At 47.6% G+C, this 26,650-nt stretch overlaps 9 non-coding genes across 9 annotated transcripts; all 9 read right to left on the reverse strand.

Moving 5' to 3' along the window:
- Positions 1-2,291: 2,291 nt before the first annotated feature.
- LOC127980760 (U5 spliceosomal RNA) lies at positions 2,292-2,406 on the reverse strand. The gene has a single exon (XR_008159767.1). It is a non-coding gene; the product is annotated as a U5 spliceosomal RNA (small nuclear RNA).
- Positions 2,407-5,663: 3,257 nt separating this feature from the next.
- Positions 5,664-5,778, reverse strand: LOC127980761 (U5 spliceosomal RNA). Its single transcript, XR_008159768.1, has one exon. It is a non-coding gene; the product is annotated as a U5 spliceosomal RNA (small nuclear RNA).
- A 3,252-nt stretch (positions 5,779-9,030) lies between these two features.
- Positions 9,031-9,145, reverse strand: LOC127980762 (U5 spliceosomal RNA). The gene has a single exon (XR_008159769.1). It is a non-coding gene; the product is annotated as a U5 spliceosomal RNA (small nuclear RNA).
- Positions 9,146-12,397: 3,252 nt separating this feature from the next.
- LOC127980764 (U5 spliceosomal RNA) lies at positions 12,398-12,512 on the reverse strand. The gene has a single exon (XR_008159771.1). It is a non-coding gene; the product is annotated as a U5 spliceosomal RNA (small nuclear RNA).
- A 1,583-nt stretch (positions 12,513-14,095) lies between these two features.
- LOC127980765 (U5 spliceosomal RNA) lies at positions 14,096-14,210 on the reverse strand. The gene has a single exon (XR_008159772.1). It is a non-coding gene; the product is annotated as a U5 spliceosomal RNA (small nuclear RNA).
- A 3,252-nt stretch (positions 14,211-17,462) lies between these two features.
- LOC127980766 (U5 spliceosomal RNA) lies at positions 17,463-17,577 on the reverse strand. Its single transcript, XR_008159773.1, has one exon. It is a non-coding gene; the product is annotated as a U5 spliceosomal RNA (small nuclear RNA).
- Positions 17,578-19,488: 1,911 nt separating this feature from the next.
- LOC127980767 (U5 spliceosomal RNA) lies at positions 19,489-19,603 on the reverse strand. The gene has a single exon (XR_008159774.1). It is a non-coding gene; the product is annotated as a U5 spliceosomal RNA (small nuclear RNA).
- A 3,257-nt stretch (positions 19,604-22,860) lies between these two features.
- LOC127980768 (U5 spliceosomal RNA) lies at positions 22,861-22,975 on the reverse strand. Its single transcript, XR_008159775.1, has one exon. It is a non-coding gene; the product is annotated as a U5 spliceosomal RNA (small nuclear RNA).
- A 3,252-nt stretch (positions 22,976-26,227) lies between these two features.
- Positions 26,228-26,342, reverse strand: LOC127980769 (U5 spliceosomal RNA). Its single transcript, XR_008159776.1, has one exon. It is a non-coding gene; the product is annotated as a U5 spliceosomal RNA (small nuclear RNA).
- Positions 26,343-26,650: the final 308 nt, after the last annotated feature.

Here is a 26,650-nt window from a genome sequence, read left to right on the forward strand (position 1 = left end):
GTAGCTTTATTGACGCACTGTGTTCCTAATAAATGTTGTTCAGTTGCATTGACACAATACTTTTTGTTTAAAGCGCAATTAAAAAAAAAAAAAAAAAAAAAAAAGAGTCCAAACAATGACCCCTGCTACCGGTAGTGTTGCAAGTGTTATGCGACTTCAGCTAATGATGGGTCCATCCGAAATTATTCCATCCAAAAGTTTTGGGTGGAGGCACAGGTCACAGAGGGAGTTCTGCTTCGACGTCAGCCCGAGCCAAAGGACATGCGCACTGCTCTCTCCAACTGCTTGGAAGGCAGCTATGCTCACCACTATACCACCAACGCAGTCAGCAGTCAGCAACTTGCGCCGTCACTAAGAAGGCTCGAAGTGCACGAGTCGCCGATAGGGCTAGAGGAGCAGATGAGATCTTTGTTTGGACCCGTCACTAAAGAGAGCCTTCAAGAATTTGCATCCCGTCACGTACAAGAAAGCGCTGCCTTCCCATCCGGCTAAATAAACACGAAGTGGTCAAACGCAGAGAGTGCCTATAATAACCAAAAGCCCAATCAAGGCAATCTCTTTCTCATGCCTCTATCTGAAAAGTTGGATAAAATCTTATATGAAAAAAAAAGTCTTTTAAAGAAATCCCTTATTCCGAGGTCACCGTAGCCACCAGATCCAGTCTGTATCCGCTTCAGTCACCCGGATCCAGTCCGTATCCAGAGAAGATGGTGGATCAACACCTAGAAAGGACCTCTATGGCCCAGAAACACAGCGGAGACCGTGACAACTAGATGAGCCGCAGATACAAATCCCTTGTAAAGACCACCTGGACAAGACCACAGGAAACAGATGATTCTTCTGCACAGTCTGACATTCCTGCAGCCTGGAGCTGATCTACTGGTTTCGTCTGACAAGGGGAGAACTGTCTCCCCGACTGAGCCTGGTTTCTCACCGGGTTTTTTCTCCATCCTTTCACCGATCGAGTTTTGGTTTCTTGCCTCTGTCGCTTCTGGCAGGCGGAGCTGGGGACACTTCATGTACAGCGATATCGTTGACTTGATTGCAAATTATTGCACAGATACTATTTAAACTGAACTTAGCTGAATGATGTCATCAAAGAGTTCAATAACGAAATGCCTTTAACTGTCATTTTGCTTTTTGACGCACTGTGTTCCTAATTAATGTTGTTCAGTTGCATTGACGCAATACTTTTTGTTTAAAGCGCAATTTAAAAAAAAAAAAAAAAAAAAAGAGTCCAAACAATGACCCCTCTACGGGTAGTGTTCCAAGTGTTATGCGACTTCAGCTAATGATGGGTCCATCAGAAATTTTACGGTGCTAGGGCTGGGTCTGCGTCAGAAGAAGCCATGCATTGTTTAGTTATGTCAGTGCAGTGCCGTCAGTTGGGGGAGAAACGGCAGCATGCACGGCTCCTCGTTAGTATAGTGGACAGTATCTCCGCCTGTCACGCGGAAGACCGGGGTTCGATTCCCCGACGGGGAGAGCTGGTTCTTTTCGTCTTCCGAATGATCCATCCAAAATGTTTGGTTGGAGTCGCAGGTCACAGAAGGAGTTCTGCTTCGACGTCAGCCCGAGCCAAAGGACATGCGTTGGCCGGGAATCGAACCCGGGTCAACTGCTTGGAAGGCAGCTATGCTCACCACTATACCACCAACGCAGGCGGAAGTCAGTAGCTTTATTGACGCACTGTGTTCCTAATAAATGTTGTTCAGTTGCATTGACACAATACTTTTTGTTTAAAGCGCAATTAAAAAAAAAAAAAAAAAAAAAAAAGAGTCCAAACAATGACCCCTGCTACCGGTAGTGTTGCAAGTGTTATGCGACTTCAGCTAATGATGGGTCCATCCGAAATTATTCCATCCAAAAGTTTTGGGTGGAGGCACAGGTCACAGAGGGAGTTCTGCTTCGACGTCAGCCCGAGCCAAAGGATATGCGTTGGCCGGGAATCGAATCCGGGTCAACTGCTTGGAAGGCAGCTATGCTCACCACTATACCACCAACGCAGTCAGCAGTCAGCAACTTGCGCCGTCACTAAGAAGGCTCGAAGTGCACGAGTCGCCGATAGGGCTAGAGGAGCAGATGAGATCTTTGTTTGGACCCGTCACTAAAGAGAGCCTTCAAGAATTTGCATCCCGTCACGTACAAGAAAGCGCTGCCTTCCCATCCGGCTAAATAAACACGAAGTGGTCAAACGCAGAGAGTGCCTATTCAGACGATGACCAGTGGCAAGCCCTCTCGCAGCATGCTGCCTGACGGTCAAACTGATTCTGCTCTTGACATTTCGATGTAGCTCTGCTGTGAGCAGAGCACCCAAAAATACAGGTCACTCGCAAAAGTTCCCCTCCACGGAAATCTTTAGTAAAAGGCGAAAGATTTATGCGACAATGAAGAGAAACTCGAGCTGTGTCTCCAAACCCTCGGGCCTGTGCGCTGCCTCTGTTAAACTACTACGCTCGCCAAGGGTCATCAAGGGTGACAATGCCTGCCCACATGTGTTTAGTCAGCACCCCCCCCCCCCCCCCCACTCCAAAAGGGAGGAGTAAAACTCAAAAAAGTCCTCTCGGTCCACCAATAACCAAAAGCCCAATCAAGGCAATCTCTTTCTCATGCCTCTATCTGAAAAGTTGGATAAAATCTTATATGAAAAAAAAAGTCTTTTAAAGAAATCCCTTATTCCGAGGTCACCGTAGCCACCAGATCCAGTCTGTATCCGCTTCAGTCACCCGGATCCAGTCCGTATCCAGAGAAGATGGTGGATCAACACCTAGAAAGGACCTCTATGGCCCAGAAACACAGCGGAGACCGTGACAACTAGATGAGCCGCAGATACAAATCCCTTGTAAAGACCACCTGGACAAGACCACAGGAAACAGATGATTCTTCTGCACAGTCTGACATTCCTGCAGCCTGGAGCTGATCTACTGGTTTCGTCTGACAAGGGGAGAACTGTCTCCCCGACTGAGCCTGGTTTCTCACCGGGTTTTTTCTCCATCCTTTCACCGATCGAGTTTTGGTTTCTTGCCTCTGTCGCTTCTGGCAGGCGGAGCTGGGGACACTTCATGTACAGCGATATCGTTGACTTGATTGCAAATTATTGCACAGATACTATTTAAACTGAACTTAGCTGAATGATGTCATCAAAGAGTTCAATAACGAAATGCCTTTAACTGTCATTTTGCTTTTTGACGCACTGTGTTCCTAATTAATGTTGTTCAGTTGCATTGACGCAATACTTTTTGTTTAAAGCGCAATTTAAAAAAAAAAAAAAAAAAAAAAAGAGTCCAAACAATGACCCCTGCTACGGGTAGTGTTCCAAGTGTTATGCGACTTCAGCTAATGATGGGTCCATCAGAAATTTTACGGTGCTAGGGCTGGGTCTGCGTCAGAAGAAGCCATGCATTGTTTAGTTATGTCAGTGCAGTGCCGTCAGTTGGGGGAGAAACGGCAGCATGCACGGCTCCTCGTTAGTATAGTGGACAGTATCTCCGCCTGTCACGCGGAAGACCGGGGTTCGATTCCCCGACGGGGAGAGCTGGTTCTTTTCGTCTTCCGAATGATCCATCCAAAATGTTTGGTTGGAGTCGCAGGTCACAGAAGGAGTTCTGCTTCGACGTCAGCCCGAGCCAAAGGACATGCGTTGGCCGGGAATCGAACCCGGGTCAACTGCTTGGAAGGCAGCTATGCTCACCACTATACCACCAACGCAGGCGGAAGTCAGTAGCTTTATTGACGCACTGTGTTCCTAATAAATGTTGTTCAGTTGCATTGACACAATACTTTTTGTTTAAAGCGCAATAAAAAAAAAAAAAAAAAAAAAAAGAGTCCAAACAATGACCCCTGCTACGGGTAGTGTTGCAAGTGTTATGCGACTTCAGCTAATGATGGGTCCATCCGAAATTATTCCATCCAAAATTTTGGGTGGAGGCACAGGTCACAGAGGGAGTTCTGCTTCGACGTCAGCCCGAGCCAAAGGACATGCGCACTGCTCTCTCCAACTGCTTGGAAGGCAGCTATGCTCACCACTATACCACCAACGCAGTCAGCAGTCAGCAACTTGCGCCGTCACTAAGAAGGCTCGAAGTGCACGAGTCGCCGATAGGGCTAGAGGAGCAGATGAGATCTTTGTTTGGACCCGTCACTAAAGAGAGCCTTCAAGAATTTGCATCCCGTCACGTACAAGAAAGCGCTGCCTTCCCATCCGGCTAAATAAACACGAAGTGGTCAAACGCAGAGAGTGCCTATAATAACCAAAAGCCCAATCAAGGCAATCTCTTTCTCATGCCTCTATCTGAAAAGTTGGATAAAATCTTATATGAAAAAAAAAGTCTTTTAAAGAAATCCCTTATTCCGAGGTCACCGTAGCCACCAGATCCAGTCTGTATCCGCTTCAGTCACCCGGATCCAGTCCGTATCCAGAGAAGATGGTGGATCAACACCTAGAAAGGACCTCTATGGCCCAGAAACACAGCGGAGACCGTGACAACTAGATGAGCCGCAGATACAAATCCCTTGTAAAGACCACCTGGACAAGACCACAGGAAACAGATGATTCTTCTGCACAGTCTGACATTCCTGCAGCCTGGAGCTGATCTACTGGTTTCGTCTGACAAGGGGAGAACTGTCTCCCCGACTGAGCCTGGTTTCTCACCCGGTTTTTTCTCCATCCTTTCACCGATCGAGTTTTGGTTTCTTGCCTCTGTCGCTTCTGGCAGGCGGAGCTGGGGACACTTCATGTACAGCGATATCGTTGACTTGATTGCAAATTATTGCACAGATACTATTTAAACTGAACTTAGCTGAATGATGTCATCAAAGAGTTCAATAACGAAATGCCTTTAACTGTCATTTTGCTTTTTGACGCACTGTGTTCCTAATTAATGTTGTTCAGTTGCATTGACGCAATACTTTTTGTTTAAAGCGCAATTTAAAAAAAAAAAAAAAAAAAAAGAGTCCAAACAATGACCCCTGCTACGGGTAGTGTTCCAAGTGTTATGCGACTTCAGCTAATGATGGGTCCATCAGAAATTTTACGGTGCTAGGGCTGGGTCTGCGTCAGAAGAAGCCATGCATTGTTTAGTTATGTCAGTGCAGTGCCGTCAGTTGGGGGAGAAACGGCAGCATGCACGGCTCCTCGTTAGTATAGTGGACAGTATCTCCGCCTGTCACGCGGAAGACCGGGGTTCGATTCCCCGACGGGGAGAGCTGGTTCTTTTCGTCTTCCGAATGATCCATCCAAAATGTTTGGTTGGAGTCGCAGGTCACAGAAGGAGTTCTGCTTCGACGTCAGCCCGAGCCAAAGGACATGCGTTGGCCGGGAATCGAACCCGGGTCAACTGCTTGGAAGGCAGCTATGCTCACCACTATACCACCAACGCAGTCAGCAGTCAGCAACTTGCGCCGTCACTAAGAAGGCTCGAAGTGCACGAGTCGCCGATAGGGCTAGAGGAGCAGATGAGATCTTTGTTTGGACCCGTCACTAAAGAGAGCCTTCAAGAATTTGCATCCCGTCACGTACAAGAAAGCGCTGCCTTCCCATCCGGCTAAATAAACACGAAGTGGTCAAACGCAGAGAGTGCCTATTCAGACGATGATCAGTGGCAAGCCCTCTCGCAGCATGCTGCCGGACGGTCAAACTGATTCTGCTCTTGACATTTCGATGTAGCTCTGCTGTGAGCAGAGCACCCAAAAATACAGGTCACTCGCAAAAGTTCCCCTCCACGGAAATCTTTAGTAAAAGGCGAAAGATTTATGCGACAATGAAGAGAAACTCGAGCTGTGTCTCCAAACCCTCGGGCCTGTGCGCTGCCTCTGTTAAACTACTACACTCGCCAAGGGTCATCAAGGGTGACAATGCCTGCCCACATGTGTTTCGTCAGCACCCCCCCCCCCCCCACTCCAAAAGGGAGGAGTAAAACTCAAAAAAGTCCTCTCGGTCCACCAATAACCAAAAGCCCAATCAAGGCAATCTCTTTCTCATGCCTCTATCTGAAAAGTTGGATAAAATCTTATATGAAAAAAAAAGTCTTTTAAAGAAATCCCTTATTCCGAGGTCACCGTAGCCACCAGATCCAGTCTGTATCCGCTTCAGTCACCCGGATCCAGTCCGTATCCAGAGAAGATGGTGGATCAACACCTAGAAAGGACCTCTATGGCCCAGAAACACAGCGGAGACCGTGACAACTAGATGAGCCGCAGATACAAATCCCTTGTAAAGACCACCTGGACAAGACCACAGGAAACAGATGATTCTTCTGCACAGTCTGACATTCCTGCAGCCTGGAGCTGATCTACTGGTTTCGTCTGACAAGGGGAGAACTGTCTCCCCGACTGAGCCTGGTTTCTCACCGGGTTTTTTCTCCATCCTTTCACCGATCGAGTTTTGGTTTCTTCCCTCTGTCGCTTCTGGCAGGCGGAGCTGGGGACACTTCATGTACAGCGATATCGTTGACTTGATTGCAAATTATTGCACAGATACTATTTAAACTGAACTTAGCTGAATGATGTCATCAAAGAGTTCAATAACGAAATGCCTTTAACTGTCATTTTGCTTTTTGACGCACTGTGTTCCTAATTAATGTTGTTCAGTTGCATTGACGCAATACTTTTTGTTTAAAGCGCAATTTAAAAAAAAAAAAAAAAAAAAAAGAGTCCAAACAATGACCCCTGCTACGGGTAGTGTTCCAAGTGTTATGCGACTTCAGCTAATGATGGGTCCATCAGAAATTTTACGGTGCTAGGGCTGGGTCTGCGTCAGAAGAAGCCATGCATTGTTTAGTTATGTCAGTGCAGTGCCGTCAGTTGGGGGAGAAACGGCAGCATGCACGGCTCCTCGTTAGTATAGTGGACAGTATCTCCGCCTGTCACGCGGAAGACCGGGGTTCGATTCCCCGACGGGGAGAGCTGGTTCTTTTCGTCTTCCGAATGATCCATCCAAAATGTTTGGTTGGAGTCGCAGGTCACAGAAGGAGTTCTGCTTCGACGTCAGCCCGAGCCAAAGGACATGCGTTGGCCGGGAATCGAACCCGGGTCAACTGCTTGGAAGGCAGCTATGCTCACCACTATACCACCAACGCAGGCGGAAGTCAGTAGCTTTATTGACGCACTGTGTTCCTAATAAATGTTGTTCAGTTGCATTGACACAATACTTTTTGTTTAAAGCGCAATTAAAAAAAAAAAAAAAAAAAAAAGAGTCCAAACAATGACCCCTGCTACGGGTAGTGTTGCAAGTGTTATGCGACTTCAGCTAATGATGGGTCCATCCGAAATTATTCCATCCAAAATTTTGGGTGGAGGCACAGGTCACAGAGGGAGTTCTGCTTCGACGTCAGCCCGAGCCAAAGGACATGCGCACTGCTCTCTCCAACTGCTTGGAAGGCAGCTATGCTCACCACTATACCACCAACGCAGTCAGCAGTCAGCAACTTGCGCCGTCACTAAGAAGGCTCGAAGTGCACGAGTCGCCGATAGGGCTAGAGGAGCAGATGAGATCTTTGTTTGGACCCGTCACTAAAGAGAGCCTTCAAGAATTTGCATCCCGTCACGTACAAGAAAGCGCTGCCTTCCCATCCGGCTAAATAAACACGAAGTGGTCAAACGCAGAGAGTGCCTATAATAACCAAAAGCCCAATCAAGGCAATCTCTTTCTCATGCCTCTATCTGAAAAGTTGGATAAAATCTTATATGAAAAAAAAGTCTTTTAAAGAAATCCCTTATTCCGAGGTCACCGTAGCCACCAGATCCAGTCTGTATCCGCTTCAGTCACCCGGATCCAGTCCGTATCCAGAGAAGATGGTGGATCAACACCTAGAAAGGACCTCTATGGCCCAGAAACACAGCGGAGACCGTGACAACTAGATGAGCCGCAGATACAAATCCCTTGTAAAGACCACCTGGACAAGACCACAGGAAACAGATGATTCTTCTGCACAGTCTGACATTCCTGCAGCCTGGAGCTGATCTACTGGTTTCGTCTGACAAGGGGAGAACTGTCTCCCCGACTGAGCCTGGTTTCTCACCCGGTTTTTTCTCCATCCTTTCACCGATCGAGTTTTGGTTTCTTGCCTCTGTCGCTTCTGGCAGGCGGAGCTGGGGACACTTCATGTACAGCGATATCGTTGACTTGATTGCAAATTATTGCACAGATACTATTTAAACTGAACTTAGCTGAATGATGTCATCAAAGAGTTCAATAACGAAATGCCTTTAACTGTCATTTTGCTTTTTGACGCACTGTGTTCCTAATTAATGTTGTTCAGTTGCATTGACGCAATACTTTTTGTTTAAAGCGCAATTTAAAAAAAAAAAAAAAAAAAAAGAGTCCAAACAATGACCCCTGCTACGGGTAGTGTTCCAAGTGTTATGCGACTTCAGCTAATGATGGGTCCATCAGAAATTTTACGGTGCTAGGGCTGGGTCTGCGTCAGAAGAAGCCATGCATTGTTTAGTTATGTCAGTGCAGTGCCGTCAGTTGGGGGAGAAACGGCAGCATGCACGGCTCCTCGTTAGTATAGTGGACAGTATCTCCGCCTGTCACGCGGAAGACCGGGGTTCGATTCCCCGACGGGGAGAGCTGGTTCTTTTCGTCTTCCGAATGATCCATCCAAAATGTTTGGTTGGAGTCGCAGGTCACAGAAGGAGTTCTGCTTCGACGTCAGCCCGAGCCAAAGGACATGCGTTGGCCGGGAATCGAACCCGGGTCAACTGCTTGGAAGGCAGCTATGCTCACCACTATACCACCAACGCAGTCAGCAGTCAGCAACTTGCGCCGTCACTAAGAAGGCTCGAAGTGCACGAGTCGCCGATAGGGCTAGAGGAGCAGATGAGATCTTTGTTTGGACCCGTCACTAAAGAGAGCCTTCAAGAATTTGCATCCCGTCACGTACAAGAAAGCGCTGCCTTCCCATCCGGCTAAATAAACACGAAGTGGTCAAACGCAGAGAGTGCCTATTCAGACGATGATCAGTGGCAAGCCCTCTCGCAGCATGCTGCCGGACGGTCAAACTGATTCTGCTCTTGACATTTCGATGTAGCTCTGCTGTGAGCAGAGCACCCAAAAATACAGGTCACTCGCAAAAGTTCCCCTCCACGGAAATCTTTAGTAAAAGGCGAAAGATTTATGCGACAATGAAGAGAAACTCGAGCTGTGTCTCCAAACCCTCGGGCCTGTGCGCTGCCTCTGTTAAACTACTACACTCGCCAAGGGTCATCAAGGGTGACAATGCCTGCCCACATGTGTTTCGTCAGCACCCCCCCCCCCCCCACTCCAAAAGGGAGGAGTAAAACTCAAAAAAGTCCTCTCGGTCCACCAATAACCAAAAGCCCAATCAAGGCAATCTCTTTCTCATGCCTCTATCTGAAAAGTTGGATAAAATCTTATATGAAAAAAAAAGTCTTTTAAAGAAATCCCTTATTCCGAGGTCACCGTAGCCACCAGATCCAGTCTGTATCCGCTTCAGTCACCCGGATCCAGTCCGTATCCAGAGAAGATGGTGGATCAACACCTAGAAAGGACCTCTATGGCCCAGAAACACAGCGGAGACCGTGACAACTAGATGAGCCGCAGATACAAATCCCTTGTAAAGACCACCTGGACAAGACCACAGGAAACAGATGATTCTTCTGCACAGTCTGACATTCCTGCAGCCTGGAGCTGATCTACTGGTTTCGTCTGACAAGGGGAGAACTGTCTCCCCGACTGAGCCTGGTTTCTCACCGGGTTTTTTCTCCATCCTTTCACCGATCGAGTTTTGGTTTCTTCCCTCTGTCGCTTCTGGCAGGCGGAGCTGGGGACACTTCATGTACAGCGATATCGTTGACTTGATTGCAAATTATTGCACAGATACTATTTAAACTGAACTTAGCTGAATGATGTCATCAAAGAGTTCAATAACGAAATGCCTTTAACTGTCATTTTGCTTTTTGACGCACTGTGTTCCTAATTAATGTTGTTCAGTTGCATTGACGCAATACTTTTTGTTTAAAGCGCAATTTAAAAAAAAAAAAAAAAAAAAAAGAGTCCAAACAATGACCCCTGCTACGGGTAGTGTTCCAAGTGTTATGCGACTTCAGCTAATGATGGGTCCATCAGAAATTTTACGGTGCTAGGGCTGGGTCTGCGTCAGAAGAAGCCATGCATTGTTTAGTTATGTCAGTGCAGTGCCGTCAGTTGGGGGAGAAACGGCAGCATGCACGGCTCCTCGTTAGTATAGTGGACAGTATCTCCGCCTGTCACGCGGAAGACCGGGGTTCGATTCCCCGACGGGGAGAGCTGGTTCTTTTCGTCTTCCGAATGATCCATCCAAAATGTTTGGTTGGAGTCGCAGGTCACAGAAGGAGTTCTGCTTCGACGTCAGCCCGAGCCAAAGGACATGCGTTGGCCGGGAATCGAACCCGGGTCAACTGCTTGGAAGGCAGCTATGCTCACCACTATACCACCAACGCAGGCGGAAGTCAGTAGCTTTATTGACGCACTGTGTTCCTAATAAATGTTGTTCAGTTGCATTGACACAATACTTTTTGTTTAAAGCGCAATTAAAAAAAAAAAAAAAAAAAAAAGAGTCCAAACAATGACCCCTGCTACGGGTAGTGTTGCAAGTGTTATGCGACTTCAGCTAATGATGGGTCCATCCGAAATTATTCCATCCAAAATTTTGGGTGGAGGCACAGGTCACAGAGGGAGTTCTGCTTCGACGTCAGCCCGAGCCAAAGGACATGCGCACTGCTCTCTCCAACTGCTTGGAAGGCAGCTATGCTCACCACTATACCACCAACGCAGTCAGCAGTCAGCAACTTGCGCCGTCACTAAGAAGGCTCGAAGTGCACGAGTCGCCGATAGGGCTAGAGGAGCAGATGAGATCTTTGTTTGGACCCGTCACTAAAGAGAGCCTTCAAGAATTTGCATCCCGTCACGTACAAGAAAGCGCTGCCTTCCCATCCGGCTAAATAAACACGAAGTGGTCAAACGCAGAGAGTGCCTATAATAACCAAAAGCCCAATCAAGGCAATCTCTTTCTCATGCCTCTATCTGAAAAGTTGGATAAAATCTTATATGAAAAAAAAGTCTTTTAAAGAAATCCCTTATTCCGAGGTCACCGTAGCCACCAGATCCAGTCTGTATCCGCTTCAGTCACCCGGATCCAGTCCGTATCCAGAGAAGATGGTGGATCAACACCTAGAAAGGACCTCTATGGCCCAGAAACACAGCGGAGACCGTGACAACTAGATGAGCCGCAGATACAAATCCCTTGTAAAGACCACCTGGACAAGACCACAGGAAACAGATGATTCTTCTGCACAGTCTGACATTCCTGCAGCCTGGAGCTGATCTACTGGTTTCGTCTGACAAGGGGAGAACTGTCTCCCCGACTGAGCCTGGTTTCTCACCCGGTTTTTTCTCCATCCTTTCACCGATCGAGTTTTGGTTTCTTGCCTCTGTCGCTTCTGGCAGGCGGAGCTGGGGACACTTCATGTACAGCGATATCGTTGACTTGATTGCAAATTATTGCACAGATACTATTTAAACTGAACTTAGCTGAATGATGTCATCAAAGAGTTCAATAACGAAATGCCTTTAACTGTCATTTTGCTTTTTGACGCACTGTGTTCCTAATTAATGTTGTTCAGTTGCATTGACGCAATACTTTTTGTTTAAAGCGCAATTTAAAAAAAAAAAAAAAAAAAAAGAGTCCAAACAATGACCCCTGCTACGGGTAGTGTTCCAAGTGTTATGCGACTTCAGCTAATGATGGGTCCATCAGAAATTTTACGGTGCTAGGGCTGGGTCTGCGTCAGAAGAAGCCATGCATTGTTTAGTTATGTCAGTGCAGTGCCGTCAGTTGGGGGAGAAACGGCAGCATGCACGGCTCCTCGTTAGTATAGTGGACAGTATCTCCGCCTGTCACGCGGAAGACCGGGGTTCGATTCCCCGACGGGGAGAGCTGGTTCTTTTCGTCTTCCGAATGATCCATCCAAAATGTTTGGTTGGAGTCGCAGGTCACAGAAGGAGTTCTGCTTCGACGTCAGCCCGAGCCAAAGGACATGCGTTGGCCGGGAATCGAACCCGGGTCAACTGCTTGGAAGGCAGCTATGCTCACCACTATACCACCAACGCAGTCAGCAGTCAGCAACTTGCGCCGTCACTAAGAAGGCTCGAAGTGCACGAGTCGCCGATAGGGCTAGAGGAGCAGATGAGATCTTTGTTTGGACCCGTCACTAAAGAGAGCCTTCAAGAATTTGCATCCCGTCACGTACAAGAAAGCGCTGCCTTCCCATCCGGCTAAATAAACACGAAGTGGTCAAACGCAGAGAGTGCCTATTCAGACGATGACCAGTGGCAAGCCCTCTCGCAGCATGCTGCCGGACGGTCAAACTGATTCTGCTCTTGACATTTCGATGTAGCTCTGCTGTGAGCAGAGCACCCAAAAATACAGGTCACTCGCAAAAGTTCCCCTCCACGGAAATCTTTAGTAAAAGGCGAAAGATTTATGCGACAATGAAGAGAAACTCGAGCTGTGTCTCCAAACCCTCGGGCCTGTGCGCTGCCTCTGTTAAACTACTACACTCGCCAAGGGTCATCAAGGGTGACAATGCCTGCCCACATGTGTTTCGTCAGCACCCCCCCCCCCCCCCACTCCAAAAGGGAGGAGTAAAACTCAAAAAAGTCCTCTCGGTCCACCAATAACCAAAAGCCCAATCAAGGCAATCTCTTTCTCATGCCTCTATCTGAAAAGTTGGATAAAATCTTATATGAAAAAAAAAGTCTTTTAAAGAAATCCCTTATTCCGAGGTCACCGTAGCCACCAGATCCAGTCTGTATCCGCTTCAGTCACCCGGATCCAGTCCGTATCCAGAGAAGATGGTGGATCAACACCTAGAAAGGACCTCTATGGCCCAGAAACACAGCGGAGACCGTGACAACTAGATGAGCCGCAGATACAAATCCCTTGTAAAGACCACCTGGACAAGACCACAGGAAACAGATGATTCTTCTGCACAGTCTGACATTCCTGCAGCCTGGAGCTGATCTACTGGTTTCGTCTGACAAGGGGAGAACTGTCTCCCCGACTGAGCCTGGTTTCTCACCGGGTTTTTTCTCCATCCTTTCACCGATCGAGTTTTGGTTTCTTGCCTCTGTCGCTTCTGGCAGGCGGAGCTGGGGACACTTCATGTACAGCGATATCGTTGACTTGATTGCAAATTATTGCACAGATACTATTTAAACTGAACTTAGCTGAATGATGTCATCAAAGAGTTCAATAACGAAATGCCTTTAACTGTCATTTTGCTTTTTGACGCACTGTGTTCCTAATTAATGTTGTTCAGTTGCATTGACGCAATACTTTTTGTTTAAAGCGCAATTTAAAAAAAAAAAAAAAAAAAAAGAGTCCAAACAATGACCCCTGCTACGGGTAGTGTTCCAAGTGTTATGCGACTTCAGCTAATGATGGGTCCATCAGAAATTTTACGGTGCTAGGGCTGGGTCTGCGTCAGAAGAAGCCATGCATTGTTTAGTTATGTCAGTGCAGTGCCGTCAGTTGGGGGAGAAACGGCAGCATGCACGGCTCCTCGTTAGTATAGTGGACAGTATCTCCGCCTGTCACGCGGAAGACCGGGGTTCGATTCCCCGACGGGGAGAGCTGGTTCTTTTCGTCTTCCGAATGATCCATCCAAAATGTTTGGTTGGAGTCGCAGGTCACAGAAGGAGTTCTGCTTCGACGTCAGCCCGAGCCAAAGGACATGCGTTGGCCGGGAATCGAACCCGGGTCAACTGCTTGGAAGGCAGCTATGCTCACCACTATACCACCAACGCAGTCAGCAGTCAGCAACTTGCGCCGTCACTAAGAAGGCTCGAAGTGCACGAGTCGCCGATAGGGCTAGAGGAGCAGATGAGATCTTTGTTTGGACCCGTCACTAAAGAGAGCCTTCAAGAATTTGCATCCCGTCACGTACAAGAAAGCGCTGCCTTCCCATCCGGCTAAATAAACACGAAGTGGTCAAACGCAGAGAGTGCCTATTCAGACGATGACCAGTGGCAAGCCCTCTCGCAGCATGCTGCCGGACGGTCAAACTGATTCTGCTCTTGACATTTCGATGTAGCTCTGCTGTGAGCAGAGCACCCAAAAATACAGGTCACTCGCAAAAGTTCCCCTCCACGGAAATCTTTAGTAAAAGGCGAAAGATTTATGCGACAATGAAGAGAAACTCGAGCTGTGTCTCCAAACCCTCGGGCCTGTGCGCTGCCTCTGTTAAACTACTACACTCGCCAAGGGTCATCAAGGGTGACAATGCCTGCCCACATGTGTTTCGTCAGCACCCCCCCCCCCCACTCCAAAAGGGAGGAGTAAAACTCAAAAAAGTCCTCTCGGTCCACCAATAACCAAAAGCCCAATCAAGGCAATCTCTTTCTCATGCCTCTATCTGAAAAGTTGGATAAAATCTTATATGAAAAAAAAAGTCTTTTAAAGAAATCCCTTATTCCGAGGTCACCGTAGCCACCAGATCCAGTCTGTATCCGCTTCAGTCACCCGGATCCAGTCCGTATCCAGAGAAGATGGTGGATCAACACCTAGAAAGGACCTCTATGGCCCAGAAACACAGCGGAGACCGTGACAACTAGATGAGCCGCAGATACAAATCCCTTGTAAAGACCACCTGGACAAGACCACAGGAAACAGATGATTCTTCTGCACAGTCTGACATTCCTGCAGCCTGGAGCTGATCTACTGGTTTCGTCTGACAAGGGGAGAACTGTCTCCCCGACTGAGCCTGGTTTCTCACCGGGTTTTTTCTCCATCCTTTCACCGATCGAGTTTTGGTTTCTTCCCTCTGTCGCTTCTGGCAGGCGGAGCTGGGGACACTTCATGTACAGCGATATCGTTGACTTGATTGCAAATTATTGCACAGATACTATTTAAACTGAACTTAGCTGAATGATGTCATCAAAGAGTTCAGTAACGAAATGCCTTTAACTGTCATTTTGCTTTTTGACGCACTGTGTTCCTAATTAATGTTGTTCAGTTGCATTGACGCAATACTTTTTGTTTAAAGCGCAATTTAAAAAAAAAAAAAAAAAAAAAAGAGTCCAAACAATGACCCCTGCTACGGGTAGTGTTCCAAGTGTTATGCGACTTCAGCTAATGATGGGTCCATCAGAAATTTTACGGTGCTAGGGCTGGGTCTGCGTCAGAAGAAGCCATGCATTGTTTAGTTATGTCAGTGCAGTGCCGTCAGTTGGGGGAGAAACGGCAGCATGCACGGCTCCTCGTTAGTATAGTGGACAGTATCTCCGCCTGTCACGCGGAAGACCGGGGTTCGATTCCCCGACGGGGAGAGCTGGTTCTTTTCGTCTTCCGAATGATCCATCCAAAATGTTTGGTTGGAGTCGCAGGTCACAGAAGGAGTTCTGCTTCGACGTCAGCCCGAGCCAAAGGACATGCGTTGGCCGGGAATCGAACCCGGGTCAACTGCTTGGAAGGCAGCTATGCTCACCACTATACCACCAACGCAGGCGGAAGTCAGTAGCTTTATTGACGCACTGTGTTCCTAATAAATGTTGTTCAGTTGCATTGACACAATACTTTTTGTTTAAAGCGCAATTAAAAAAAAAAAAAAAAAAAAAAAGAGTCCAAACAATGACCCCTGCTACGGGTAGTGTTGCAAGTGTTATGCGACTTCAGCTAATGATGGGTCCATCCGAAATTATTCCATCCAAAATTTTGGGTGGAGGCACAGGTCACAGAGGGAGTTCTGCTTCGACGTCAGCCCGAGCCAAAGGACATGCGCACTGCTCTCTCCAACTGCTTGGAAGGCAGCTATGCTCACCACTATACCACCAACGCAGTCAGCAGTCAGCAACTTGCGCCGTCACTAAGAAGGCTCGAAGTGCACGAGTCGCCGATAGGGCTAGAGGAGCAGATGAGATCTTTGTTTGGACCCGTCACTAAAGAGAGCCTTCAAGAATTTGCATCCCGTCACGTACAAGAAAGCGCTGCCTTCCCATCCGGCTAAATAAACACGAAGTGGTCAAACGCAGAGAGTGCCTATAATAACCAAAAGCCCAATCAAGGCAATCTCTTTCTCATGCCTCTATCTGAAAAGTTGGATAAAATCTTATATGAAAAAAAAAGTCTTTTAAAGAAATCCCTTATTCCGAGGTCACCGTAGCCACCAGATCCAGTCTGTATCCGCTTCAGTCACCCGGATCCAGTCCGTATCCAGAGAAGATGGTGGATCAACACCTAGAAAGGACCTCTATGGCCCAGAAACACAGCGGAGACCGTGACAACTAGATGAGCCGCAGATACAAATCCCTTGTAAAGACCACCTGGACAAGACCACAGGAAACAGATGATTCTTCTGCACAGTCTGACATTCCTGCAGCCTGGAGCTGATCTACTGGTTTCGTCTGACAAGGGGAGAACTGTCTCCCCGACTGAGCCTGGTTTCTCACCCGGTTTTTTCTCCATCCTTTCACCGATCGAGTTTTGGTTTCTTGCCTCTGTCGCTTCTGGCAGGCGGAGCTGGGGACACTTCATGTACAGCGATATCGTTGACTTGATTGCAAATTATTGCACAGATACTATTTAAACTGAACTTAGCTGAATGATGTCATCAAAGAGTTCAATAACGAAATGCCTTTAACTGTCATTTTGCTTTTTGACGCACTGTGTTCCTAATTAATGTTGTTCAGTTGCATTGACGCAATACTTTTTGTTTAAAGCGCAATTTAAAAAAAAAAAAAAAAAAAAAGAGTCCAAACAATGACCCCTGCTACGGGTAGTGTTCCAAGTGTTATGCGACTTCAGCTAATGATGGGTCCATCAGAAATTTTACGGTGCTAGGGCTGGGTCTGCGTCAGAAGAAGCCATGCATTGTTTAGTTATGTCAGTGCAGTGCCGTCAGTTGGGGGAGAAACGGCAGCATGCACGGCTCCTCGTTAGTATAGTGGACAGTATCTCCGCCTGTCACGCGGAAGACCGGGGTTCGATTCCCCGACGGGGAGAGCTGGTTCTTTTCGTCTTCCGAATGATCCATCCAAAATGTTTGGTTGGAGTCGCAGGTCACAGAAGGAGTTCTGCTTCGACGTCAGCCCGAGCCAAAGGACATGCGTTGGCCGGGAATCGAACCCGGGTCAACTGCTTGGAAGGCAGCTATGCTCACCACTATACCACCAACGCAGTCAGCAGTCAGCAACTTGCGCCGTCACTAAGAAGGCTCGAAGTGCACGAGTCGCCGATAGGGCTAGAGGAGCAGATGAGATCTTTGTTTGGACCCGTCACTAAAGAGAGCCTTCAAGAATTTGCATCCCGTCACGTACAAGAAAGCGCTGCCTTCCCATCCGGCTAAATAAACACGAAGTGGTCAAACGCAGAGAGTGCCTATTCAGACGATGACCAGTGGCAAGCCCTCTCGCAGCATGCTGCCGGACGGTCAAACTGATTCTGCTCTTGACATTTCGATGTAGCTCTGCTGTGAGCAGAGCACCCAAAAATACAGGTCACTCGCAAAAGTTCCCCTCCACGGAAATCTTTAGTAAAAGGCGAAAGATTTATGCGACAATGAAGAGAAACTCGAGCTGTGTCTCCAAACCCTCGGGCCTGTGCGCTGCCTCTGTTAAACTACTACACTCGCCAAGGGTCATCAAGGGTGACAATGCCTGCCCACATGTGTTTCGTCAGCACCCCCCCCCCCACTCCAAAAGGGAGGAGTAAAACTCAAAAAAGTCCTCTCGGTCCACCAATAACCAAAAGCCCAATCAAGGCAATCTCTTTCTCATGCCTCTATCTGAAAAGTTGGATAAAATCTTATATGAAAAAAAAAGTCTTTTAAAGAAATCCCTTATTCCGAGGTCACCGTAGCCACCAGATCCAGTCTGTATCCGCTTCAGTCACCCGGATCCAGTCCGTATCCAGAGAAGATGGTGGATCAACACCTAGAAAGGACCTCTATGGCCCAGAAACACAGCGGAGACCGTGACAACTAGATGAGCCGCAGATACAAATCCCTTGTAAAGACCACCTGGACAAGACCACAGGAAACAGATGATTCTTCTGCACAGTCTGACATTCCTGCAGCCTGGAGCTGATCTACTGGTTTCGTCTGACAAGGGGAGAACTGTCTCCCCGACTGAGCCTGGTTTCTCACCGGGTTTTTTCTCCATCCTTTCACCGATCGAGTTTTGGTTTCTTCCCTCTGTCGCTTCTGGCAGGCGGAGCTGGGGACACTTCATGTACAGCGATATCGTTGACTTGATTGCAAATTATTGCACAGATACTATTTAAACTGAACTTAGCTGAATGATGTCATCAAAGAGTTCAATAACGAAATGCCTTTAACTGTCATTTTGCTTTTTGACGCACTGTGTTCCTAATTAATGTTGTTCAGTTGCATTGACGCAATACTTTTTGTTTAAAGCGCAATTTAAAAAAAAAAAAAAAAAAAAAGAGTCCAAACAATGACCCCTGCTACGGGTAGTGTTCCAAGTGTTATGCGACTTCAGCTAATGATGGGTCCATCAGAAATTTTACGGTGCTAGGGCTGGGTCTGCGTCAGAAGAAGCCATGCATTGTTTAGTTATGTCAGTGCAGTGCCGTCAGTTGGGGGAGAAACGGCAGCATGCACGGCTCCTCGTTAGTATAGTGGACAGTATCTCCGCCTGTCACGCGGAAGACCGGGGTTCGATTCCCCGACGGGGAGAGCTGGTTCTTTTCGTCTTCCGAATGATCCATCCAAAATGTTTGGTTGGAGTCGCAGGTCACAGAAGGAGTTCTGCTTCGACGTCAGCCCGAGCCAAAGGACATGCGTTGGCCGGGAATCGAACCCGGGTCAACTGCTTGGAAGGCAGCTATGCTCACCACTATACCACCAACGCAGGCGGAAGTCAGTAGCTTTATTGACGCACTGTGTTCCTAATAAATGTTGTTCAGTTGCATTGACACAATACTTTTTGTTTAAAGCGCAATTAAAAAAAAAAAAAAAAAAAAAAGAGTCCAAACAATGACCCCTGCTACGGGTAGTGTTGCAAGTGTTATGCGACTTCAGCTAATGATGGGTCCATCCGAAATTATTCCATCCAAAATTTTGGGTGGAGGCACAGGTCACAGAGGGAGTTCTGCTTCGACGTCAGCCCGAGCCAAAGGACATGCGCACTGCTCTCTCCAACTGCTTGGAAGGCAGCTATGCTCACCACTATACCACCAACGCAGTCAGCAGTCAGCAACTTGCGCCGTCACTAAGAAGGCTCGAAGTGCACGAGTCGCCGATAGGGCTAGAGGAGCAGATGAGATCTTTGTTTGGACCCGTCACTAAAGAGAGCCTTCAAGAATTTGCATCCCGTCACGTACAAGAAAGCGCTGCCTTCCCATCCGGCTAAATAAACACGAAGTGGTCAAACGCAGAGAGTGCCTATTCAGACGATGACCAGTGGCAAGCCCTCTCGCAGCATGCTGCCGGACGGTCAAACTGATTCTGCTCTTGACATTTCGATGTAGCTCTGCTGTGAGCAGAGCACCCAAAAATACAGGTCACTCGCAAAAGTTCCCCTCCACGGAAATCTTTAGTAAAAGGCGAAAGATTTATGCGACAATGAAGAGAAACTCGAGCTGTGTCTCCAAACCCTCGGGCCTGTGCACTGCCTCTGTTAAACTACTACACTCGCCAAGGGTCATCAAGGGTGACAATGCCTGCCCACATGTGTTTCGTCAGCACCCCCCCCCCCCCCCCCACTCCAAAAGGGAGGAGTAAAACTCAAAAAAGTCCTCTCGGTCCACCAATAACCAAAAGCCCAATCAAGGCAATCTCTTTCTCATGCCTCTATCTGAAAAGTTGGATAAAATCTTATATGAAAAAAAAAGTCTTTTAAAGAAATCCCTTATTCCGAGGTCACCGTAGCCACCAGATCCAGTCTGTATCCGCTTCAGTCACCCGGATCCAGTCCGTATCCAGAGAAGATGGTGGATCAACACCTAGAAAGGACCTCTATGGCCCAGAAACACAGCGGAGACCGTGACAACTAGATGAGCCGCAGATACAAATCCCTTGTAAAGACCACCTGGACAAGACCACAGGAAACAGATGATTCTTCTGCACAGTCTGACATTCCTGCAGCCTGGAGCTGATCTACTGGTTTCGTCTGACAAGGGGAGAACTGTCTCCCCGACTGAGCCTGGTTTCTCACCGGGTTTTTTCTCCATCCTTTCACCGATCGAGTTTTGGTTTCTTCCCTCTGTCGCTTCTGGCAGGCGGAGCTGGGGACACTTCATGTACAGCGATATCGTTGACTTGATTGCAAATTATTGCACAGATACTATTTAAACTGAACTTAGCTGAATGATGTCATCAAAGAGTTCAATAACGAAATGCCTTTAACTGTCATTTTGCTTTTTGACGCACTGTGTTCCTAATTAATGTTGTTCAGTTGCATTGACGCAATACTTTTTGTTTAAAGCGCAATTTAAAAAAAAAAAAAAAAAAAAAAGAGTCCAAACAATGACCCCTGCTACGGGTAGTGTTCCAAGTGTTATGCGACTTCAGCTAATGATGGGTCCATCAGAAATTTTACGGTGCTAGGGCTGGGTCTGCGTCAGAAGAAGCCATGCATTGTTTAGTTATGTCAGTGCAGTGCCGTCAGTTGGGGGAGAAACGGCAGCATGCACGGCTCCTCGTTAGTATAGTGGACAGTATCTCCGCCTGTCACGCGGAAGACCGGGGTTCGATTCCCCGACGGGGAGAGCTGGTTCTTTTCGTCTTCCGAATGATCCATCCAAAATGTTTGGTTGGAGTCGCAGGTCACAGAAGGAGTTCTGCTTCGACGTCAGCCCGAGCCAAAGGACATGCGTTGGCCGGGAATCGAACCCGGGTCAACTGCTTGGAAGGCAGCTATGCTCACCACTATACCACCAACGCAGGCGGAAGTCAGTAGCTTTATTGACGCACTGTGTTCCTAATAAATGTTGTTCAGTTGCATTGACACAATACTTTTTGTTTAAAGCGCAATTAAAAAAAAAAAAAAAAAAAAAAGAGTCCAAACAATGACCCCTGCTACGGGTAGTGTTGCAAGTGTTATGCGACTTCAGCTAATGATGGGTCCATCCGAAATTATTCCATCCAAAATTTTGGGTGGAGGCACAGGTCACAGAGGGAGTTCTGCTTCGACGTCAGCCCGAGCCAAAGGACATGCGCACTGCTCTCTCCAACTGCTTGGAAGGCAGCTATGCTCACCACTATACCACCAACGCAGTCAGCAGTCAGCAACTTGCGCCGTCACTAAGAAGGCTCGAAGTGCACGAGTCGCCGATAGGGCTAGAGGAGCAGATGAGATCTTTGTTTGGACCCGTCACTAAAGAGAGCCTTCAAGAATTTGCATCCCGTCACGTACAAGAAAGCGCTGCCTTCCCATCCGGCTAAATAAACACGAAGTGGTCAAACGCAGAGAGTGCCTATAATAACCAAAAGCCCAATCAAGGCAATCTCTTTCTCATGCCTCTATCTGAAAAGTTGGATAAAATCTTATATGAAAAAAAAAGTCTTTTAAAGAAATCCCTTATTCCGAGGTCACCGTAGCCACCAGATCCAGTCTGTATCCGCTTCAGTCACCCGGATCCAGTCCGTATCCAGAGAAGATGGTGGATCAACACCTAGAAAGGACCTCTATGGCCCAGAAACACAGCGGAGACCGTGACAACTAGATGAGCCGCAGATACAAACTCCCTTGTAAAGACCACCTGGACAAGACCACAGGAAACAGATGATTCTTCTGCACAGTCTGACATTCCTGCAGCCTGGAGCTGATCTACTGGTTTCGTCTGACAAGGGGAGAACTGTCTCCCCGACTGAGCCTGGTTTCTCACCGGGTTTTTTCTCCATCCTTTCACCGATCGAGTTTTGGTTTCTTGCCTCTGTCGCTTCTGGCAGGCGGAGCTGGGGACACTTCATGTACAGCGATATCGTTGACTTGATTGCAAATTATTGCACAGATACTATTTAAACTGAACTTAGCTGAATGATGTCATCAAAGAGTTCAATAACGAAATGCCTTTAACTGTCATTTTGCTTTTTGACGCACTGTGTTCCTAATTAATGTTGTTCAGTTGCATTGACGCAATACTTTTTGTTTAAAGCGCAATTTAAAAAAAAAAAAAAAAAAAAAGAGTCCAAACAATGACCCCTGCTACGGGTAGTGTTCCAAGTGTTATGCGACTTCAGCTAATGATGGGTCCATCAGAAATTTTACGGTGCTAGGGCTGGGTCTGCGTCAGAAGAAGCCATGCATTGTTTAGTTATGTCAGTGCAGTGCCGTCAGTTGGGGGAGAAACGGCAGCATGCACGGCTCCTCGTTAGTATAGTGGACAGTATCTCCGCCTGTCACGCGGAAGACCGGGGTTCGATTCCCCGACGGGGAGAGCTGGTTCTTTTCGTCTTCCGAATGATCCATCCAAAATGTTTGGTTGGAGTCGCAGGTCACAGAAGGAGTTCTGCTTCGACGTCAGCCCGAGCCAAAGGACATGCGTTGGCCGGGAATCGAACCCGGGTCAACTGCTTGGAAGGCAGCTATGCTCACCACTATACCACCAACGCAGTCAGCAGTCAGCAACTTGCGCCGTCACTAAGAAGGCTCGAAGTGCACGAGTCGCCGATAGGGCTAGAGGAGCAGATGAGATCTTTGTTTGGACCCGTCACTAAAGAGAGCCTTCAAGAATTTGCATCCCGTCACGTACAAGAAAGCGCTGCCTTCCCATCCGGCTAAATAAACACGAAGTGGTCAAACGCAGAGAGTGCCTATTCAGACGATGACCAGTGGCAAGCCCTCTCGCAGCATGCTGCCGGACGGTCAAACTGATTCTGCTCTTGACATTTCGATGTAGCTCTGCTGTGAGCAGAGCACCCAAAAATACAGGTCACTCGCAAAAGTTCCCCTCCACGGAAATCTTTAGTAAAAGGCGAAAGATTTATGCGACAATGAAGAGAAACTCGAGCTGTGTCTCCAAACCCTCGGGCCTGTGCGCTGCCTCTGTTAAACTACTACACTCGCCAAGGGTCATCAAGGGTGACAATGCCTGCCCACATGTGTTTCGTCAGCACCCCCCCCCCCCACTCCAAAAGGGAGGAGTAAAACTCAAAAAAGTCCTCTCGGTCCACCAATAACCAAAAGCCCAATCAAGGCAATCTCTTTCTCATGCCTCTATCTGAAAAGTTGGATAAAATCTTATATGAAAAAAAAAGTCTTTTAAAGAAATCCCTTATTCCGAGGTCACCGTAGCCACCAGATCCAGTCTGTATCCGCTTCAGTCACCCGGATCCAGTCCGTATCCAGAGAAGATGGTGGATCAACACCTAGAAAGGACCTCTATGGCCCAGAAACACAGCGGAGACCGTGACAACTAGATGAGCCGCAGATACAAATCCCTTGTAAAGACCACCTGGACAAGACCACAGGAAACAGATGATTCTTCTGCACAGTCTGACATTCCTGCAGCCTGGAGCTGATCTACTGGTTTCGTCTGACAAGGGGAGAACTGTCTCCCCGACTGAGCCTGGTTTCTCACCGGGTTTTTTCTCCATCCTTTCACCGATCGAGTTTTGGTTTCTTCCCTCTGTCGCTTCTGGCAGGCGGAGCTGGGGACACTTCATGTACAGCGATATCGTTGACTTGATTGCAAATTATTGCACAGATACTATTTAAACTGAACTTAGCTGAATGATGTCATCAAAGAGTTCAGTAACGAAATGCCTTTAACTGTCATTTTGCTTTTTGACGCACTGTGTTCCTAATTAATGTTGTTCAGTTGCATTGACGCAATACTTTTTGTTTAAAGCGCAATTTAAAAAAAAAAAAAAAAAAAAAAGAGTCCAAACAATGACCCCTGCTACGGGTAGTGTTCCAAGTGTTATGCGACTTCAGCTAATGATGGGTCCATCAGAAATTTTACGGTGCTAGGGCTGGGTCTGCGTCAGAAGAAGCCATGCATTGTTTAGTTATGTCAGTGCAGTGCCGTCAGTTGGGGGAGAAACGGCAGCATGCACGGCTCCTCGTTAGTATAGTGGACAGTATCTCCGCCTGTCACGCGGAAGACCGGGGTTCGATTCCCCGACGGGGAGAGCTGGTTCTTTTCGTCTTCCGAATGATCCATCCAAAATGTTTGGTTGGAGTCGCAGGTCACAGAAGGAGTTCTGCTTCGACGTCAGCCCGAGCCAAAGGACATGCGTTGGCCGGGAATCGAACCCGGGTCAACTGCTTGGAAGGCAGCTATGCTCACCACTATACCACCAACGCAGGCGGAAGTCAGTAGCTTTATTGACGCACTGTGTTCCTAATAAATGTTGTTCAGTTGCATTGACACAATACTTTTTGTTTAAAGCGCAATTAAAAAAAAAAAAAAAAAAAAAAAGAGTCCAAACAATGACCCCTGCTACGGGTAGTGTTGCAAGTGTTATGCGACTTCAGCTAATGATGGGTCCATCCGAAATTATTCCATCCAAAATTTTGGGTGGAGGCACAGGTCACAGAGGGAGTTCTGCTTCGACGTCAGCCCGAGCCAAAGGACATGCGCACTGCTCTCTCCAACTGCTTGGAAGGCAGCTATGCTCACCACTATACCACCAACGCAGTCAGCAGTCAGCAACTTGCGCCGTCACTAAGAAGGCTCGAAGTGCACGAGTCGCCGATAGGGCTAGAGGAGCAGATGAGATCTTTGTTTGGACCCGTCACTAAAGAGAGCCTTCAAGAATTTGCATCCCGTCACGTACAAGAAAGCGCTGCCTTCCCATCCGGCTAAATAAACACGAAGTGGTCAAACGCAGAGAGTGCCTATAATAACCAAAAGCCCAATCAAGGCAATCTCTTTCTCATGCCTCTATCTGAAAAGTTGGATAAAATCTTATATGAAAAAAAAAGTCTTTTAAAGAAATCCCTTATTCCGAGGTCACCGTAGCCACCAGATCCAGTCTGTATCCGCTTCAGTCACCCGGATCCAGTCCGTATCCAGAGAAGATGGTGGATCAACACCTAGAAAGGACCTCTATGGCCCAGAAACACAGCGGAGACCGTGACAACTAGATGAGCCGCAGATACAAATCCCTTGTAAAGACCACCTGGACAAGACCACAGGAAACAGATGATTCTTCTGCACAGTCTGACATTCCTGCAGCCTGGAGCTGATCTACTGGTTTCGTCTGACAAGGGGAGAACTGTCTCCCCGACTGAGCCTGGTTTCTCACCCGGTTTTTTCTCCATCCTTTCACCGATCGAGTTTTGGTTTCTTGCCTCTGTCGCTTCTGGCAGGCGGAGCTGGGGACACTTCATGTACAGCGATATCGTTGACTTGATTGCAAATTATTGCACAGATACTATTTAAACTGAACTTAGCTGAATGATGTCATCAAAGAGTTCAATAACGAAATGCCTTTAACTGTCATTTTGCTTTTTGACGCACTGTGTTCCTAATTAATGTTGTTCAGTTGCATTGACGCAATACTTTTTGTTTAAAGCGCAATTTAAAAAAAAAAAAAAAAAAAAAGAGTCCAAACAATGACCCCTGCTACGGGTAGTGTTCCAAGTGTTATGCGACTTCAGCTAATGATGGGTCCATCAGAAATTTTACGGTGCTAGGGCTGGGTCTGCGTCAGAAGAAGCCATGCATTGTTTAGTTATGTCAGTGCAGTGCCGTCAGTTGGGGGAGAAACGGCAGCATGCACGGCTCCTCGTTAGTATAGTGGACAGTATCTCCGCCTGTCACGCGGAAGACCGGGGTTCGATTCCCCGACGGGGAGAGCTGGTTCTTTTCGTCTTCCGAATGATCCATCCAAAATGTTTGGTTGGAGTCGCAGGTCACAGAAGGAGTTCTGCTTCGACGTCAGCCCGAGCCAAAGGACATGCGTTGGCCGGGAATCGAACCCGGGTCAACTGCTTGGAAGGCAGCTATGCTCACCACTATACCACCAACGCAGTCAGCAGTCAGCAACTTGCGCCGTCACTAAGAAGGCTCGAAGTGCACGAGTCGCCGATAGGGCTAGAGGAGCAGATGAGATCTTTGTTTGGACCCGTCACTAAAGAGAGCCTTCAAGAATTTGCATCCCGTCACGTACAAGAAAGCGCTGCCTTCCCATCCGGCTAAATAAACACGAAGTGGTCAAACGCAGAGAGTGCCTATTCAGACGATGACCAGTGGCAAGCCCTCTCGCAGCATGCTGCCGGACGGTCAAACTGATTCTGCTCTTGACATTTCGATGTAGCTCTGCTGTGAGCAGAGCACCCAAAAATACAGGTCACTCGCAAAAGTTCCCCTCCACGGAAATCTTTAGTAAAAGGCGAAAGATTTATGCGACAATGAAGAGAAACTCGAGCTGTGTCTCCAAACCCTCGGGCCTGTGCGCTGCCTCTGTTAAACTACTACACTCGCCAAGGGTCATCAAGGGTGACAATGCCTGCCCACATGTGTTTCGTCAGCACCCCCCCCCCCCACTCCAAAAGGGAGGAGTAAAACTCAAAAAAGTCCTCTCGGTCCACCAATAACCAAAAGCCCAATCAAGGCAATCTCTTTCTCATGCCTCTATCTGAAAAGTTGGATAAAATCTTATATGAAAAAAAAAGTCTTTTAAAGAAATCCCTTATTCCGAGGTCACCGTAGCCACCAGATCCAGTCTGTATCCGCTT

Source organism: Carassius gibelio, chromosome B19, assembly GCF_023724105.1.
Source record: "Carassius gibelio isolate Cgi1373 ecotype wild population from Czech Republic chromosome B19, carGib1.2-hapl.c, whole genome shotgun sequence".
Taxonomy (NCBI): Eukaryota; Metazoa; Chordata; class Actinopteri; order Cypriniformes; family Cyprinidae; genus Carassius; species Carassius gibelio.